At 42.1% G+C, this 8,823-nt stretch overlaps 1 pseudogene; it reads left to right on the top strand.

The window, feature by feature from the left end:
• LOC109296412 overlaps positions 1 to 7,178 on the top strand; it is a 17,063-nt pseudogene extending 9,885 nt beyond the window's left edge.
• The last annotated feature ends 1,645 nt before the right edge of the window (positions 7,179 to 8,823 follow it).

Below are 8,823 nucleotides of genomic sequence, written 5' to 3' on the forward strand. Positions count from 1 at the left end.
ATGGCTGCCAGATAAACAGAAACATCTGGCACAGCACATCTGGGCTTGGCGGTGCCGTCTGCCCTGAGGAGGATGAGATCACAGCTCATGCAGCTGACCCCTACAGCGCTGGGACATAGTTACTCAAATGGTACAAAAAGTATAAAGATGACTTGGCTTGTTAACTCTCCCTGTATTCACTGCCATTAAAAGGAGAGGTCACAGGCTGCACGGAAATAGAGTCTGAACTACCCTTTCATCAGTAGTTGGCCATCTGTCTAGGCTTTTATACCGTACCACCCATCAGCAGGTTCCTGAGTGATTCTTCTAGAGCAGAGGAGAGTCCCTTGGAACGAGGAGCAGCAGTAGGGAAGTGGCTACTACCATGGCATACAATAGTACCTTTTATTTCATAGGCACCATGTGTCACCACATTATGTGCAATTTGTATCAATACAGTTAAACACAATCAAAACGTATGGGAAAATTAAGCTCAGAAAAATAGAATGGCCCTTGCAAAACAGCGAGTTCACTGGGAAGCTCAAGGTGATCTGTACATCAAATTTTTTCCATAGAAGAGAAAAGGAACATTCAGATTATCACCTCTAGGCCACCAGTTCAATCCCCTCCTACATAAAGCTGAGATCAAAAACAAGCAAAGAATCAAATCAGTCAAGCTTATTGCTCCATGCCCTTAAATGTAACACGTTAGAAGTAACAAGTCCCCAGTTTCTAAAAAACATCCAGTTCAATGGTAAAAAAATCTAGCCTGGGACTTGGGGACCTAAGTTTGGTTCCGTGGTCTGCCACAGACTCCCTCCATGATATTTGGCAAGTCACTCCTGGGGCCACCATTCTCCACTTGTGACATGGGAACAATGGCACTGCCCCAAGCTCACCATATCAGAAGAATGAGAAGAAACAATTAAGCATCAACTACTATGGTGACAGAGGCCACATAGATAGCAAAACTTAGACAGTTAGTAAAAGTTACCAGCAGAAGCAGTAGGCATGGGCCTTGGGGAGAACTACCCCATGTAGGGGCCATGTCAGATCAGAGCTGAAGAACATTCCTGGAGCAGTCAAAGAAGTCCAAAAAACAGAGAGCAAAGAGAAAACAATTTCAGCTTCCAGTGTTATCAGGAGAAACTTAAACCAGTGTACACAGTCCCTCTCATATTGATAAAACCCAATTCCTCCCATTTAGAGGAAGAAAATGAACAGGAATATGCAGTTCAGCAAGTATCATATCCAGGTTTCAACTCGACCAGGAAGTCAGCAAGTCTCTGTCCAAATCCCGTTCTATTTTCCCTTCACTTATAAGGGTTGTGTAGACATGGTGCCATCTTGAAGGCAGAGCAGTAGACAGAAAATGCAAGTGGAAATGCAAAACAAACGCTGCTTCAAACTTTTTTTGTTCCTTATATTTTAGTGTCACCGTCCCCCTATAAGTAATGGTTATGATAGAAGCAAGAACGTGTGAAGGGAGGATGGAAACTGTGTGTGGGGGGTGGGAAATGGGATGGAAGGTGGGTGAAGGAAAACTGAGTTTGCCTCATTACCCCCCGAATTTATTCTGTATTTCAGTCCTGCCAATATTGCGGTGACATCCTTAGCTTTTGGTCGTTACTTAACTGAGCCCCTCTTTATTTACCTCTTGCCATGTCCCTGCTTGGGCTGTGAAGCTGGTCACCACCACTAATGTCTTTGAGTAACCCTCAGAAACAATCCATTAAACCAGCAGGACAGGTTTGGAAAGGGGGCACGTCAGGCTCAGCTTGCTACTCCTGGCACTATCCGTCATTTCTTTTCACTACTTTTTCCACACAAGTCAACAGGGATGACTTCTTTCCAACTCTATAAAGTCTATGCAAAGCTTCACATATTTAATTAAATCTCAAACTATCCCCTTCCCATTATTTCCATCACATTCCCGGCTTTCTTTGACTAATTTCCTTGGGGAAAGGCAGTAATGTTTACTAGGCAGACAAGGTTCTTTGAGTGAATCTGATCTCTTTTATTAGACCAGCTTAAATGAACTTTGTCTGCCTATGTCCTTAGGCCAACACGGCTACAACCTATGCCCCTGTAATGTTTCCTATGCATTTGTACAGTGCCTTTCACAATGGAGGCCCCATTCTGGGTGTTCCCATGGCACAAATAACATATTCAAAGTCTTCTAGAGGGACCAAGGACAGTCTATACAAACTGGCATTTTCAAGGGAACTGACAGGAATTAGATGTCCAAACTTCTTTTTGTCCCCATGGGGAACGGATACTTCACTTCTTTTTGTGTTGTTGAAAATCTCCACCATAAGTGACAAGAATTAAACCGCTTTTCCCCTCTGGTTATAACGTTCAACCACAGCAGGCCACCACCTGCTTTGTCAAACAGACCTAGCCCCCTTCCAAACACACACTCGTGCACTTGCACCTAAAAGGCCAGCATAGCTTGTCAGACCATCTCATCTAGATCCCCAACATAGGAAATACTGCCGCAGCACAGCTCTCTAAAAGAACATCCCAGAGGCGATGCCATAAAACCAAACAATCTGCTCAATTAGCAATTTCCCCTTATGCTCTTCAGGTCCATGGTGAGAGATTGTTCCTTTTATCCTTCCAGAGGCTTGTTTGCATAAAAAGCCAGATGGCCCTTGGCTCTGAATATGATATTTTCTTATGTACAACATGCTCCCAAATAAGACAGAAACCTTGTTGTTGGGAAGGCAGAATAAAGAAAGAATTTCCCAGAGTTATGACTGCAAAGAGCAGGGGCAGAGACTAATCTTCAACTCATTTATCCTTCCTTTCCTGCTCAGTCAGAAACTCAAACTGTAACCTAAAGTCTGGTCTCCACAGGCAGATCTAAGAATTTTAAAAAGTCAGTAAGGCTGTGAAATATAAGAGACCAGGAGTAAGCAAACAGCAGAACTTCCAAAAATAGCTTAGCTTGTTTAGTGCCTTTCAGGTCAAGGCCATTACATAGGAGAAACTGTTGTTAACACCTATGGAGTGAAGAGCAATAAGCAACTAAAGTCAATTGACTCCCTCACCTGCCTGAATAGAAATGCCTCTGCTCCTGCCAGGCAGTTGGTCTTAAACTTTGAGTGGAGTAGGAATCAAAGCAGGACGCTTTATTTATTTATTTAGCCAAAAATAAATCAGCTGCCCTGCTTAAGGCAAGTATTCCAATTTTGGAAAGCTAAATTTTTTTGGGAAAGCTGCCTCTGGGATGCAAATAAATGAAGGTATTTTTGACAATATATTGCACTACAGACTTATATAAGATTTATTGCCCAGAAACCTGCCTGGCTTTTCTCCTCATCTAGGATTATTTCAGGCAGCACATGCCTTTCCCATTTGTTTCTCAGTTTGGTTAAGTCTTGTCAAAGTTACTAGTTTCTTTAGCTCTCTTTGCATCACTTCTATTCTGACAGGTTTTTTTGCAGTATGCTCCAGTTTGGTATCCTCCAGAAATTTAACATGTTGCTATGCTTATTGTCCACTGAGTATCACTAATCATGACAAAATAAGGCAGGATCCAAACCCAGTGTCTGTACTAAAAGCCTTTCCCTACCTTGCCATTTATCTTTGTGCCTTGCTCAACTCTGAGAAGTCTGTTTTTAGTCCATATGTACAACCTTGTTGTTCTTTTCTTCCAGCTCTAATAATTGCTCTCAACTGCTGGAGTGGCAGCTGGTCTACAAATATACAGATTACTCTCACAGACATCAAGATGGTCACTCTTGGCATGATTATTGTCCCTAGAATGATGACCATTGCTGAAGGTAAGACAATTGCAAATTTGTGTTAAGGGAGGCAAGATGGGGCAACAGCAGGAGACAGAAGAGGGAGAGCTAAAACAAAAGAAAGGAGATGGAGCGGTAAGAGCAGAATGAGAAAGGGACTGAGATTTCAGCCACTGCCAGAAACACAAAAGCTTACTCACCACCTACCATTTCCCCACCCTATGCACTGTCATCTCATCTGGCAGTACCGCCCAGATCTGTGCCAAAGCCTCTTAAGTGAATTGCTAGTCACCTGCCTAATGCATTATATGTCCAGCCTATCTGAAACAGAAACAACAGGGTCAAGGGGTCCAAGTTACATATGCCCCACTTAGTCATTCATGCCAGACGAGAGTCTGGAAACACTCCATGCTACTTCATGGATGGTGTAACTTGGTCTGTTTGTGGCAAAAAGCTGGTCTTGGTGACTGCCTGCAGCAGATCTCCGAGGATAGACTGATCATACGCCACTTACATTAAAAAGCCCCACACGCAACAAAATATCTCACTGCAGATAGATGTTGAATAGTAGTGCTCATCAGTAACAGGCACAGGCATAACAAGATCTAACAGCTGGAAGCTGAAGCTAGGCAAATTCAGAAAGAAAGTAAGGTATGCATTTAGCAGTGAGGATAATCAACTACTGAAATGTGTCACCACCTGAAGCATCAAAAAAAAATGAAATCAAGATGGAATGGCCTTTCTAAAAGCCATGCATAAACCTAACCATAAGCCTGGCTGCAGGAATGATTGGGTGACATTCCACAACCCTGCGTTATGCAAAAGATTAACCTAAGCCTGACTAAGTCTATGAAGTCTAATCTACCTTCTGACTTATGGTATGCAATAAGTCATTTGAAACTGGATCCCTAGGATGTCAAAACTATCACTGTAATGGCAGAGAGCTATGGTTATGCACATCTTCCTTGCTGCATAGCTCTTCCAAAAGACAATCACATTTACATGTTGTATTTCAATCCTTTCTTGATTAGGTCACTATGAGAATTTCCAGGATGCTTTTGACCCAAGTCTGCTGACTCTGGACAAGCTGCGTCTTGCTTTTTACTCTGGGATGTTTTCTTATGGTTGGTGGTATGTTTCCAGTCTATACTGACATTGCCTATTCAATTTACTAATGGAAGCCAAATAGCAAAGCAGGAGGTCAGAATACTGTAGTATGGAGCTTGCATCATCTGCAGCTCAGAGCCACAGCAGCAATGGCCAACTCACAGTGGATTTATCTGTCCTCTAGAGACTGGACTGAGATGTCCCACCACTTTGCACAAGCATTCAGGTGTTAAGTGAAGTATTTCTCAGTATTTCCAAAGAGCACTTTAACTCCAGCATCCTCTGTAATGTTTTAAAGCATGTCCAGACAAAAGATGCCAAAGATTTTCCAAGCTGGATATAAAAAAAAAACAAACACACATTAGAGGGGAGAAGAGGGATACAGGGAGCAGAACAGGGCATTTTCAAGTCCCAACATTTTTTTTCACCTTAGTGAGAGGTTTTTGTCTCAGTCAAAAGCCTTCAAAGAAACTGCTTTGCCTTCCTTGTACAAAGTCTCCTAATAAAGGCATACAGTGCAAGAAAGGGTATCCCACACTGATAACCAAATAATCTATTGGTCTCAATTCTTCAGACCATGCACAGGAACTAAGATCAGCAGTCCAAACACTCTTCTTTTCTAATTTCAGGTTTTATGTCAACTTTGTAACAGAGGACATTGTAAACCCTGCAAGGTGAGCACCACAGCAAGCTGCTCAGACTCATTTCTGGTAGGCATCAGAAATAGAGCACTAAATGGTGCAATTTCATCATTTGATGCATAGAAGCTGGGATGCGTTTCCTACTGAGGTTTGACTTGCATGCAAATTCATTTATACATGTACCAGAATTTTAGCACCGACTCAAGGTCTATCAGATGTTACGTAGCCTGGCTTTGCCAGCAGCCCACACCTGATGGTTCAGCAGAAGATACCATTCTCCCCACTACCAAACACCACAAACAGGGACTACACTTGGTTGGATTGGAGGCACAACCTTTCTTCTAGTTTCCTGCTAAAAAACAAAAATTAACCTACGAGATCAGTCCCTGAATAACTATGCTTAGACAAGATTAGCCCCATAATACACTGTATACTGTGGCCCAAGTCTGCCCTTACTTCAGTGAGGGTTGAAAGGAGGAGAGAGGCAGCAATTTCAATCTATTGTCAATCAGATATGAAGAACTGGGGGAGGCTAGGGGAGAGCAACTCAGAGTGGAGAAGAGAAATTTAGGACTGATCCAACTAAAACATCTCTGATTTTCCTTTTAAAGCTAATCATTATAGTAGCTAAGGCTTGAAAACATATTCAGTTATTTCAGGTTTCTGCAACTATTCCCCCTCAACAATCAGATTCCTACAGGTAGGTGCTACAGCCTAGGTTAAGTCTTCAGGAGTTTCATGCTGTATCAAGAGAGGACAAAAGCAAAACTACTCCCACTTAACAGTTAGGAAGCGTTATATCTGGCACAGGTCTCAAGTGTGCCCAGAAACAGTGGAGACCCTTCAGGAAAATGGTCTAAATTGACATTCACAAAATGTTACCACAGGAAGCCATAGGGGAATTTAACCATGGACAATACTTACCATAGCCTCAGTCTCCCAATTCTACTGGCGCCGACATCATTAGCACAAGGCTGCAGTGCCAAGCTCTAGAGCTGTACAAAATCAAAAAGGTTGAAATCCTGAAAACTTTCATGAACCAGCCACCCCAAAGCAGTTCAGATTTGGATTGATTGGCACTTTTGTCTTTCGAATTTAAACAATTCTACCACATTTAGATTATCATTTTTGAGCAGATTCATTCTGAACTGAAAAGCAACTGTTGCAGTATATAAAAAACAAACAAACGAGACACATCAACAGCTTCATAATAAAAATTGTTCCAAGCCCTTCCTTTCCGAGTAGCTTTGGTTTCTGTGCACTGATAATTGGGCTGGAAAACACATCAGAAAATTCCTAACTGGGTGTACCAGATTCATAAGAGAACAAGGTAAACTTGAATGGTAGAAGAGAGGTGCAGTAAAAGAAAGGCATGCTTTTATTCTATCCTAGGAATATCCCATTGACTGATACTGTCCTTGGTCATTGTTACTCTGGGGTACCTCCTGACTAATGTTTCCTACTATTCAGTCCTGACAGCAGAGGACGTGCTGGTTTCTGAAGCTGTGGCGAGTATGGCCCTTTTCTTTACACCAGATATGTTCAGTGGAATAGAGGGAAGCCTTCATGTCTGGGACCATCTTCAAGCACTACTGGAAAGAAGCCAGAGATTTATTAAAGGAAAGAACAGATTGTGGATTCTGATGCCCGAGGCAGGCTGTCCGTTTCCACATTTAATGGGAAGGACCAAGCAATAAAAGGAGATGGTCTGGGGAGAATATGACCCTAACAGAGATCCCTTCTGTTCTCTGAAGTAGTTTGGATACACATCTTTAGCAACATGCCCATAGACACTGGATTGCATGCATCCTTCTCATCTCTGGTCATTAAACACGGGTTCTTCCTTTGTTTCTAGAGTTTTGCAGATAAATCTTTCAAAAGCATTACCTCAGCAGTTCCAATCCTATTTGCTCTGTCCTGCTTTGGTGCTCTGAATGGAGGAATGTTTGCAGCTGCTAGGTGAAGGTCTGTCTTTTCCCCATAAGGACAGTTCAACCTTTTATTCAAAATACTCTTTCAGTAGCCATTGAGCTGCTTAGAACATTCATGCCAATCAGTAAATAAAGACAACCCAGTACTGGTGCAAGTACCTAAATATCCTGTAACAAGTTTCAGCCATCTAAGCAATCAATGCTTGGGCTGCCAAAGTTGGGGGACCCCCTTCTCAGAGGATCTTTGGCTGCTGTGTTTTTATTCCTTGCAGCACATGACAAATGTCAACACTCAAAGCTTAAGGGAAGGGTATGGCCCCATGCAACGTGGTTCGACTTAAACAGGATGGTCATTAACATTAAAGCTAAAGTTGGTGGTCTCTAAAATGTTAGAGCCAAGCGGGACCACTCACTGTATCATGAGCTCCCTCTTGTGGTGATCAGTAGTAAAAACTGTATCTAATTGCCTGTTTCTTAAACTGGTCAAAAGTTTTCAGACAAAAAGACACTAAAAACTTTTCTCCTCTCCAAACAAAAAATTAAAAATATAGTTCTGCAAGACAAATATTTTTATTAGGAGAAGTGAGCAAATATGGAAAATAAAAAGGGAAAGGGGTCTTTATCCATTAAAAAACATTTTGTTAAACTAAATAAGTTCACTTAAAATTCTGTACAGAAAGAAAAAATGTTTCACTTCTTTTGATATTTTTCACCTTAGTTTTTGTCTGACCAGCTTTACTCACTTCTTTCCACCAGAATGTCGTTTGTGGCCTCAAGAGAAGGACACTGGCCTCCTCTCCTCCATCTGTCAAGGAAACACACCTCTGCTAGCCCTTTTAGTAATGGTGAGCAGCGCTTCCTTAATGTTCAATGATGCCTGGAGGCAGAGAAAACCTACCATTTTTAAAGAATCAATTCAGTCACCTCTCCCATTCATTGTGCTTGACCAAGGTCACAGAAAAAAAAACCCCTCACAGATATCATTTATGCTGTGGTGATGATTAGAGACTTCAGCCAAGTCAAGCTCCATTGTGTTAGGCACTGTACAGACTCAGCAATGGTTCCTGCCCCAAAACAACCTACAGTCTGAAAGGCTGAAACACATAACAGAAGGCCAAGATAAGGGAAGGAGAGAGCATAGCAATAAAAATTAGTGCACAGCCTTATTGTGGGGGTAATTGTTCATCAAGAAGAAGCAGTGATGAGAACTACCATTTACCTATACATTATGCAGGCCAACAGACTATTCTAGCAACTGCTTATAAAATGAGCTGGATAGTGAAATACACTCAGTTCACCCATTTACAAAAAGTCTTGCCAGCATAATCAGAGTGTGGCACAGGGCACCTGGGTAGAGCAGCACAAGGGACAAACTTGCAAGGATGCTGCTACTCATGAGTGACTGGTGCCTCCCGA

Source organism: Gavialis gangeticus, unplaced genomic scaffold (assembly GCF_001723915.1).
Source record: "Gavialis gangeticus isolate Ggan-Ray unplaced genomic scaffold, GavGan_comp1, whole genome shotgun sequence".
Taxonomy (NCBI): domain Eukaryota; kingdom Metazoa; phylum Chordata; order Crocodylia; family Gavialidae; genus Gavialis; species Gavialis gangeticus.